The sequence below is a fragment of the Mesocricetus auratus genome, unplaced genomic scaffold (genome assembly GCF_017639785.1).
Source record: "Mesocricetus auratus isolate SY011 unplaced genomic scaffold, BCM_Maur_2.0 contig_2720_pilon_obj, whole genome shotgun sequence".
NCBI classification, from domain to species: Eukaryota; Metazoa; Chordata; class Mammalia; order Rodentia; family Cricetidae; genus Mesocricetus; species Mesocricetus auratus.
This window is the reverse complement of record NW_024434548.1, coordinates 1-10,975: the sequence shown is the minus strand read 5'-3', so window position 1 is coordinate 10,975 and position 10,975 is coordinate 1. Positions and strand designations below refer to the sequence as shown.

General features: G+C 37.6%; 2 long non-coding RNA genes across 3 annotated transcripts; both read right to left on the bottom strand.

The window, feature by feature from the left end:
* Positions 1 to 671: 671 nt before the first annotated feature.
* On the bottom strand, positions 672 to 1,655 carry LOC121138626. Its single transcript, XR_005875544.1, has 2 exons — positions 1,570 to 1,655; positions 672 to 1,384 (listed from the first exon to the last, which is right to left on the bottom strand). It is a non-coding gene; the product is annotated as an uncharacterized LOC121138626 (long non-coding RNA).
* Positions 1,656 to 2,315: 660 nt separating this feature from the next.
* LOC121138625 lies at positions 2,316 to 9,990 on the bottom strand. 2 transcript variants are annotated; one of them, XR_005875543.1, is made up of 4 exons: positions 7,067 to 9,990; positions 6,770 to 6,876; positions 6,583 to 6,671; positions 2,316 to 2,367 (listed from the first exon to the last, which is right to left on the bottom strand). It is a non-coding gene; the product is annotated as an uncharacterized LOC121138625 (long non-coding RNA). The 2 variants fall into 2 exon arrangements; XR_005875542.1 differs by lacking the exon at positions 6,770 to 6,876.
* Positions 9,991 to 10,975: the final 985 nt, after the last annotated feature.

Genomic DNA, 10,975 nt, shown 5'->3' with positions numbered 1-10,975 from the left:
TCATATGTGGCTATTAGACATAGAAAAAAAGGCTAACTACCCTAGAGTCTAAGAACTCAGTGAAGTTAGAAATGAAGACACATACAAGATTATCCTGAGAAAAGGATAGGGACAAGACATCTTGTGTAAATTTGAGAAGGTCAGGAGGGAAGAGGAATGTTGGAGAAAAAGAAGCCTAGTAAGGAAAGTGGTAAGAGAACCTGAGGGATCAGTAAGAAAAAGTTGGGGGAGGACACAGAAGGAGAACAAAGAAAGTGTTAACTTTATAGAGAAAGCCATTATGGAATTTAAAAAGAATACAGGCACTATGGGAATTCCCTGGAATTTACAAGGATGACTCCAACTAAAATCTAAGAAATAGTTTAGAGGTTAACTAAAATACACTTTCCCTATAATAAGATTGATAATTACCTTTAAGGCCAGCATTGGATTCATCCATTAGCTGATGGAAAGAGAAGCAGAGAGTGACAGGAAAGCACTGAGCCCAACTCCTTTTCTCCAATTTTGCAGAGGGAAGAATGCTGAGCAAGGTATCCAAGACCATTTTGGAGAAACACAGAGAAACAGAAGATCTGAGTAAGGGTGAACTCACAGATTACAGACTGACAGGGAATCTGCACAACAAGAAAAGAGCATCCCTAAACATGAGTGTCAGTTTGGAGACTTGTGCAGCTAATGGGGCCATTGGAAGTGGAACCAGTATTTATTTATGTTGCATGAAATGGGTTTTTGAACCCCTTTCAATATAGAGGGATACACTCTTGGCATAGACACAGCAGGGGAGTTCTGGATTCTGCCAAAATTAACATGAAAGACTTGAAGATACCCTATGGAAGTCCTCATTCATTCTAAGGAGTGGATTCGTTGTTAAGGGGTAGATGACAGGAGAATGTCAAGATGGGTGCAGGAGTGAACTGAGATTGTAATATAAAAAAACAATTGTTTCCAATTTGCATTAAAAATTAAAATCTATCAATATGGTTGCTGATATTTAATGGTGGGAAATGAATAACAAAAATTTTCAACTAATTATTGTCTAAACTTAAACAAATGCAGAATCTAGTAGAATATAACAATATTAAAAACAACAACAAAGTCATGTCCATATTATCTTGTCATCCTAGGGAGTTTAGGCAACAATGTTTGTGTCCACAGCATAACTGTCTCTTTAATGTTCTTTTTGGATATTTTGCTCTGAGTTTAAAATGATGGGATTGTTCCTTATTTGAAAACTTGATGGAAAGCTTTAGATTTGGGATCCAGTCATTAGGTGATCACATTAGTTTCTGGTGCCACAGATTAGAACAGAACAATGATATTTTGATGAGAAGTATAATATCTTTTTCTCCTTTGGTCACAGCAGGCTGATAACATCTGAGATCTCCTTGATGAGAAGAAAAAAAAGGTAACCTCGGATAGAGATTGACATGTAGAACAACACATGATAAAGGTCTGAATTTTCTTGGGAAATGGTTGTGATTAGGGGTGCCATTAGACTGAAAATGTTTGCTATATACAGGAATGATAGGAGGAGGCAGTTTGGAATCCCCATATGTAGTGGCTCAATACCTCGCATCCTCAGAGAGGGAGGTCTTGGGATCCGGATGTCAGAGGAGAAAGATCATCAGAATAAATAGAAAATTCAGGAACGGTTCATGTCTGCATGAAAGATAGGAAAAGTTCAGATATGTCATTGTCAGAAGGAACACTTAATAACATTTATATTCAGCTGTTTAAACATATGTATGAATGATGGTGTCCACACCAGCTTTTCTACCATAAGACAATGAAAGTCAGGTCTGAGCTAACCTTGATAATCATGGGCCCTGGTGCAATAGGATACAGTGATCTGAGTATAAATTTTGGTGGAACGAATGAATTTATCTTCAGAAGTAGGTGAGAACAAGCTGATGATCCTGAATCAGATGGCAAGTAAAGGCATTTTCTTTTCAAAAAACTTTCATCTGAAGTTCATTCAGTATTAAAATAAAATACAGCAAAATACTATTCCTTGAATTAAAATGACACCATATTAGACAAAGTCTATTTGCTACAGAATTTATGAGACTAAATTGTGCTTTTGAGAGGACTCTTAATTTCTTATGAAGACAAGTATATATACGGTCATTTTTAGTAGGGAACTACATTGTTAAATTAATCTAGGGGGAGATAGTAGAGGTTCTGGATACATTTTCAAAAAATGTGTCAGGGTACCTTATGATGTAGAGCAAGATCAAGGTATTCCACAAGATTCCAAAAGAACATAAATGTTATAATATAAACACCTTCCAATATTCATGTCAGGTAGGACATCAGTCTCACAATTCTTCTAAGAAGATTCGGGCATTTGAAGTGAACTTCCAGTTGCTATGTGTTAGAAGAAAATGTGTAGAGCCACTTGGTCAGAGGGAGTAGGTATGAGGTATCCTCATGAAAAACAAGAAATTATGAATCTACCTTGCTGTGCAAGCTATTCAAAGAAATATGTGTCAGGCAACTTGATACAAGGGAAAGCAGATATAGAACTTCTTATTTTTATTTTACAGTTTAAATTTAGATAAGAAACAAGGTTGCTTCAAAAGTCAGTTCCAGGTCCCTCTCCCTTTCCCTCCCTCCTCCCGTGCCCTCCCCCCATCCTCCCTGTTGTCCCCTCATTCCACCAGGGAGGGTGAGGCCCTCCATGGGGGTGTCCATAGTCTGTCATTTAATATAGGGCAGGACATAGACCCTTCCCCAAGTGTTCAGGGTGATAGTGTACCTCACATTGTTCTATGGGAGTCCAAAGTCCTTGTGTATACTTGGGATGGGTACTGATCTGCTGCCCAAGGCTCAATAGATTACCATGGCCTCCTCACTGACACCCAGATTCAGGGGGTCTTGATCAGTCCCATGCTGGATTCCCAGGCTGATGCCTGGGATTCAAGAGTTAACCTTTGTCTGGTCAGCTGTTTCTGGGGGTTAAACCAGCCCAGACTTAATCCCTTTGATCATCAGTCCTTCCTCTGTGTTACTGGCTTTCTTGAGTTCAGCTCAGTACTTAACCGAGGGAGTCTGCCTATTCTCCGATCAGCCACTAAATGAAGTTTCTGTTCCCGAGACTCTCTGGCCATAGGATTGTAGGATGGCACTCCCGAGATCTATGTCTAAAATCCATATATATGAGAGAGTACATGCCATGTTTCTCTTCTTGTGACTGGGTTACCTCACTCAGGATGGTTTCTTCTAGTGTCATCCATTTGCCTGTGAATCTCATGATGGCATTGTTTTTTCTCCTGAATAGTACTCCATTGTGTAAAAGTACCACATTTTCTCTATCCACTCTTTGGTTGAGGGACATCTAGGTTTCTTCCAAGTTCTGGCTATTACAAATAAACCTGCTATGTACATAGTGGAACAGACATCTTTGTTGTATGAATGGGCATCTTTTGGATATATGCCTAAGAGTGGAGTTGCTGGGTCTTGTGGTAGGTTTATTTCCATTTTTCTGAGGAATCTCCATACTGATTTCCAAAGTGGCTGAACCAGTTGGCACTCCCACCAACAATGGAGGAGTGTCCCCCTTCTTAAAATGTGAAATAATTAAGCCCCCAGCTTCGTGGAGCACGATTTTCTCTGACACTCTTTGTGGAGAAAGTGCTTTAAGGCCCATATTGTGCTTATAGATAAGCAATTGTTCCCTTAAAGTAGGAAGATGAAGTTCTCAGGACCATTTCATAATAGAGAGTAAGTCATAAGTCCCACCTTATTCAACATAACAGTGTGCAATCAGGAAGATGAAACGGAGAAGAGCTGAATGGTGTCCTGGATGAAAGAGCAAGACCTGATTCCCCCTTCATCAATCCAGCAGACAGTGAAAATAATTTTAATAAAGGTATCTAATGATCAACTACAAGTGTAAGTTAGCTACTATAATTGTCTTTGATGAGGAACAAATATTTCGAATCTGGAAGAAAATTTCATATAAGTTTAGGAAATATCGAATTTCTTCCTATGAAGTTTTCAGTAGAGAAGTGTCACAGAATTGCCTCTTCAAACAACAGTTCTTCTCAGATTTGGATATCTATGACTTTTACGAAATTTCAAAGATAACAAGTAGTAATTTTAGTGTTTTTGAAAAGCTGGTGCTCTTGTGACAACTAAACTTCCTTCATAGTTCTATGTTCAAGCAACCAAATATGTGTAGGAAAGGAATTGCAATATTTCTTGGTACTTCATTGTTGGCAGTAGCCTCTTGTCCTCCATATGTTCAGTGAGATTGAAGTTGGTGAACAATAACTAGAGTGGAATCCAGTGGGGAGAACTGAATTCCACATTGTACAATAAACACAGGAAGAATGACTGAGCATTCCCAAATGTGTTTGAGGAGACAGATGTATACTGCATTATGTCAGACATAAAAGACTCTTGAAAAAATCATCATAAAAGAAATGTGTCAGGGAGCATAAAAAATAAAGTACTAAGACATTGTAGAGAATTATAGAGTAATCCAAGTCAAATTTTAATGTGATAAGGAAAGGGGAATTATTTGACTCACCACATTCCATATCCAAATACATTACCTCCTCTTCTGTGCTTCCTAATTTTGATTCGAATTAGTAATATTCTTGTCCTTATAGATCCCATAGTATCCCTGTTTTGCTTCTAAGCATTTGTCTAAGAGAAGCCTAAAAAACTTGCTTTCTCTGTGGATTTTCAAGCTTCACCTTAGCGAAATGGATTGGAACAAAGTGTTGACTCTAACTATTTTTGATTATTTACTTTAAAGGATTCTATGAGTACAAGGATCTTTAATGGCACACAGAGTTGATAATGAGTTTCAGTTATTAATAACTGTGTTTTTCCAACACACCTTAGTAGACTGAGGGGAGATTCAAAGGATTCATAATGTCCAATGGGAAAGAAAAAAATCATATTAGTAAGATAAGCATGTCTAATATCATATTTGACATAAAGATTACATCCCATTTGCAGTTTGAAAAAGATAGCAATTTAATTTTTGCTCGTAGAGATAGTCAATATATAATGTAAAGGAAGAAAGCACCCGAGGTTCTCTCTGACTAACATATGGACAGCAGATTGATTATTTCAAACAGGTATTTATGGTGACACTTTTATAAAGTATGTTCTGAATCTCCTTTGGCAGAGCAAAACTGATGAGAATAATCTGGGTAACGTAATATTTATGAATCTATGTATTAAGGAGAGGAAAGTACCTAGGCACATTTTTTCAGTATGTAAAGATGCAATTCACAATTGACAGTGGTGAAAATCCTAGACAACCTTGGTTAGTGGGAGATGATTTGGGCTCTGCTTCATTAGATTCTCTTCATGCCTCTAGGCATACCTTGAGTTAAAACTTTGAGAATCTAAATAATACAAAATGTTTTCTGAAGGATATTTGGTATTATGATCAGTGGTTCTTCTTCAAGACTTTTCTTAGCTCAACCATTGGAGGCAGAATTTAAAGTCCAATTACTAGGTTCTATGCAGATGAATACCTGTCTGTATAATAATCCCTGCTATGTTTCAAACAAGTAGTGTTGTCCCAAGTGTTATCGGTGTTAAAGTGGACACTAACACACCTGGGGAGACACGCATGTGCAATATTAAGTCACCATATACATCAAAATCAGCAAAAAGATCAGATCAGAGGGGTAGCACTGAGTTACTCACTTGGCCATACAGAATATTTTGAAGTATTCAATTATGACACACCAACTTAGATAATATAGAATATAATGGAGCACACTGATTTGCAAGAGATACATTATAAGCTACCTAATGTGTGGTGTATTCTAGAAGTTTGCAACATTTTTTCTATGTATGAATGAGCATAGGGTTTTCTTTACAGTAGTCCCTATTACTGAGTAGTATAACTATTTACACAGTTGGATAAAAAGGAGTGCCAGGGAAGACAAAATAAAAGTTTAAATATCTTTGGGAGTACAGACTTAAAGATAGATGACATGGATTCTAGACTCTATTTGCAAATACTAAACTCTGGGATATCTATACTAGACAATATTCCAAGGGTAATACTCCCATAGATATACTATTTTAATCATAAAACAAAGGACCAACGGACTTTTACTCCGTTAGAGAACATGTTGTGCATAGTACAGAAGAAAAAGGAGATCCCAGGATCCTACTGACAAAAGACTATCACAGTCTATATTATTAATAATAGGATGTTTCTGAAATCTGAAATTCAATATCAGATTCAAAGTTTCTTTTTTTCCTATGACAGCAGTTCTTGAAGTGTGAGCCAAGCTTCCCAGAATGATCTCATATCACATATCCTCAACATCAGATATTTACATTAGAGCTCAGAAGAGCTGCAATAGTTTAGTTTTGAAGTAACCATGTAATATTTTTATAACTGAGTGTCTATGTACACTTTGAGCTTGGAAGAAATTCTGATGATATGTTTTTCATAGATAGAAGAATGTGTAATATAAATATATAGGATTTCTGAGGAGGAGCTGACACTTGAATATCAGGCACTCTCTTTTACAATGGAGAATATATACTCCTTTGGCCATATAGGAAACACTAATACATTTTCAGCAGACATTTCCTTACCTTGTACAATACAATCAAGTATAGTCCTACAACATTCTCTTCAATTTACAATCTCCAATGTAATTTTGATTATCCATATCTCTTGAGTCCTGCAAGAGATATGTCAACAGTCTTAGTTTTCTTGAAAAGCTTGTCTGTCTGTTTTCCAGATAAATTATACAGCAAGTTTTGTGTTCAGCAAACCTACCATATCTGAGCTGCAATGTTGAGATCACACAGTTTCTACTGACTGAAATGCAAGCAGTAGGTAGATTCCAGGCTTTGTTTTCTGTCTTTTTTCTCTGTTATCTACAACTACAGTGAACAACTCAGTAAGTATGCAAAGCAATGTGCTCATGCTCACAAAAGGGAGATACTAGATCTCGTTTTGTCAAATTGAGAAGTTCTCACTTCGATCATTCATAGAGTTAATCAACTCAGACAAAATTTTAGAGGAGAGAGTGTGGCCAATGATGTTGTTTTAATTCACTATTCCATACATTACCTTGTAAGGAAAAGCACAATCCAGGAAAATTCTTGTCATATTTGAATTCTTCAGAAAGTATTGGAAGCCTCTGTCACTGGGAACTCCACTGAAGGCATGAGAGAAATCTTCACGTTCTTCTCCAAGTTTAGATGTAATTTCTTGGATCTGGGTTCTCAAACTTTTAAATAACTTGAAAAATGTTATCATGAAGAACAGAAACATCCTACTTCTGATGAAAAATTGTCAGTAAATGGCCTGGCTGTCAAGGTAGATTTTCTGAATTTTTTTAATGTGGCTTCAAATTAGTGTTCCCATAATTTCCTTTTCAAAATGGAACATTTAAGTGCCACCAAGCAAAGAGGGATATGGTCTCCATAACTGTCAGTTCTCCATGGAAACAGGATAGGTCTAGTGTTAGCATGAATTTCAAGAAGTTTTCATAATAATTTTGGGTCATAGAGGTTAGTTTTAAACACCAGTTACGATTGTAGATATTCATAAGTATACACATGGTATTCTCTTTAACTTTCTTCTCATAGGAAGTTATCTCTCAAAAATACAGTACTGGTAGTGAATGTCTGAATTCCCCTCATTGTATATGGACTCCTGCATGTCACTCTTAGTTAACTAATGAAAATCTGATACTATGCTCAATTGGGTAGCAGAAATACTTTAATTTACACATATGAGAATTACCAAGCCTACCTTTGTGTAGTAGTTTAGGTTTGATGACTTCTCGTTTGGTCTTACCTTTTCCCTCTTTTAACTGAAAGAGAAATATTGAGAAGCAGAAGCATGGGATTTCATTTCTTCTTGTTACCAATGGTAAGGAGGCATGATTTTACAGTCCTGTTTGCACTCAGTAATATATATAACATCCTCTGATTTGAGAAGGAACTTCTTAGTCCAAGTTGAGAACAGAGGGACATTCTACACCTACTTTTCTGGAGGGGAATATACAAACCTGTTTTCTACTGCATATGAAGTTCTGAGACCTTACTTCAAGTGTAAATGTCTTAGAACATGAAGAACCGATAGGGAATATTTGTACTAACAAAAGTAGTACAAACATCATTATTCAAATATCATGGGACATAAAATACTTAGGCAAGAGAGTCAAAATTATAGTATGATGTTTAGGCACACATATATATATATGTGTGTGTGTGTGTGTGTGTGTGTGTGTGTGTGTGTGTGTGTTACATACAAAGAGAGGGATATATATAGAAAGCCTGGCTAGGAAATGAAAAGTTTTGTGTCTTTTGGGAAGAGATTAACTTTATGGAGAAAGTCGATGAAGTAGTTGTTAATTTTCCACAAAGCGCTGAGTGGGAAGAAAATATCCTAAATTTTCCTGGTCAAATGCCAAACGTGTCAGAAAACCTTTGAAAGAAAACCACCATCCTGAAAACTACAGGTAGAAGTCAAATGAATAGCCCTGTGTCCTTTGTGTACAGGATACATGTTCTAGTTTTCACATATGTGATAAGAAAACAGTTCTAGGAAAGTTACAGATCAATCTGATATTTGTGTATGGGAGCAAAAAAACGTAGAAAATATTACAAGCTTACAAGCCTATTAAACACATGAAAAACATTGATATGAAATAGTGTAGATGAAGACATTTCAGGAAACTGATTAAAAGGAAGAGAATATTCTACAGAAAATAGATTAAATAGTAAAGAACGAGTGAAGATTTGGGAGGGGAAAATGTAAATAAAATGTATGTTCCGATGTAACCTTTCCCTGGAACCATATACTTACAGTGATGTCTCAAAGATCCAGTGCATAGGAAGGAAAAGAACTTATTCAATAAACATAAGAGCCCCTAGAGTTGGGGGCAAACGTGGATGGTGCCCAGACTGCCTGAGAATGAATAAGAGTGTTCCCATGCCCTGTATGCCATTTAAAAGGAGACATATACAACAAGAGTATCTCCTGATTTATCCTTCATGGGACTAGGGAATATAAAAGAATCCTTTCTTTTGTTGTGAAAATTTCTGGTAAGTTTTCTGCAGGGAAGTCAGTGTAACTGATCTGAAGAGAGGAAAAATAATGTTGATGTGCAAGTCTCTAGAGTGGTAGTATGAGGAAATTTTGGAAAAGTAAAGTAGTGAGGAGACTTCTGGAAAAAGACATTGCAGAATGAATACATTTTGAAAGAATTTGATGATGTGAAGCCTCCATGCACAAAGGTTATCTGCAAAAGTGCTGTCTGTCTTCCTACATCGTATAGAGCACCTTAGAGAAACCAAAAGCTGGGAGTGAGGTCTCAACTGGAAAATAAGGAAGAATTATGTTCCTATGGATCAGAGATTTGCTGGACTCCATCATGAGGAACTACATGTGCAATACTGAGTGCTCCATGTTCTGTGGCCATCTGTTTCTGTTGGCCTTTCACATAAGATATATTTGGCTCCCTTTCATACCGGCAGACGGATTAAGTACCCACGCCTAGGAAGGAATCGGTATCAAAGTCCTGTATACAGGTACGAACAGTGGGAGATGTCATTATGGAATGACAAAATCGCAGGAGTACTGGATGAAGAGAAACAAGAGTCCACAGTGAAATTTTTAGGTGCAATGCTGTCTAAAGATTCTTCCACTTGTATGAATGATATTAGTGAAGGTCCAATATATCTCGATTTTCCCTGTGACTTTGGTTTAGATAAGGGGAGTTCCAGAGACCCAGAAAAATGCAGCACTTGGTCAATGACATACATGTAATATGAGTTTTGTGTGAGGACACTGCTGAGGATCACTATGTAGGGGAATTGCTGATTACTTCCTTGAGGAGGGAATATGTGTATATGTCCATTCTGCAGTAATGGATAGTGTTATATGTCCTTGAATGAACTGCAAAGGATGAGAAGAATTGGGAACAAAACTAATTTGGTCCACAGTCCCCTGTGCAGGGAATGCATCAGTAAGAATTTCTCCAACCACATGTGGATATTAAAAATTCTCCTCCAGAAACACTGGAAATAACTTTGTCATCTTCTGAGGATAAAGAAATTTGTGGACACTCAGACATCACCATGATAAAATCAAAGTCCCATTCATCAGTTATGTTAGTGGTAAGGCATCTTTCAGCTCTTAAGGATGCTCAGTGATTTTGTGGGTCACAGGCTTGCAAATCTAGGCCATAGTTATTTGTTTGCATTCTACTGAGGCTTGCAAGGGCAATGGATTCCTGTGTCCATCTGCTTCTTCTTCAGGTGGATGGAATGGGTCTCAATTTGTAAGAAGGAGAAACCATGATGTATTCCTCTAGTGAGGGCACGTGGTGGAACACATGGGTCCCCTTTTTTAAGAAGTAAAATTAGTGAAGTCTTCCTCCAGAGAGGGTATAAATGTGTATGTCCAATCTATAGGAATGAGTACTGTTATATTCCCTTGAGTGAACTGCAATGACAGACAAGTTCGAAGGCAAGAACAAGATGGATCCATTGACCTCTCTGATGATGACACATAATTCAGAGCAGCTCCTCAGTTGTGGACTGTGTTTGGAGATTGCTAGTATCCTGTGTCTGTCCTGAGATTAATGGAATATCTACCGACGCAGATATACCAAGAGGACTGTCAATGTCCCATTGATCTTTCCTACTGGATGTTGGACCTCCCTCAAATGTTAAGGCAAATGTAGGAATGTGTGGGTAATTGGATATTTTGCCTGAGGAAGTGTCACCAGCATGTGATAATTGAGGCAGATGTTTCAAGAACAATGTCAAAGTCGCATTCAAATTTTGTATTGGGCCGGGCGTTGCTGGCCCACGCCTTTAATCCCAGCACTCAGGAGGCAGAGGCAGGCGGATCTCTGTGAGTTCGAGACCAGCCTGAACTACCAAGCGAGTTCCAGGACAGCCTCCAAAGCCACTGAGAAACCCTGTCTTGAAAAACCAAAAAAATTTGTATTGGATGTTTGGA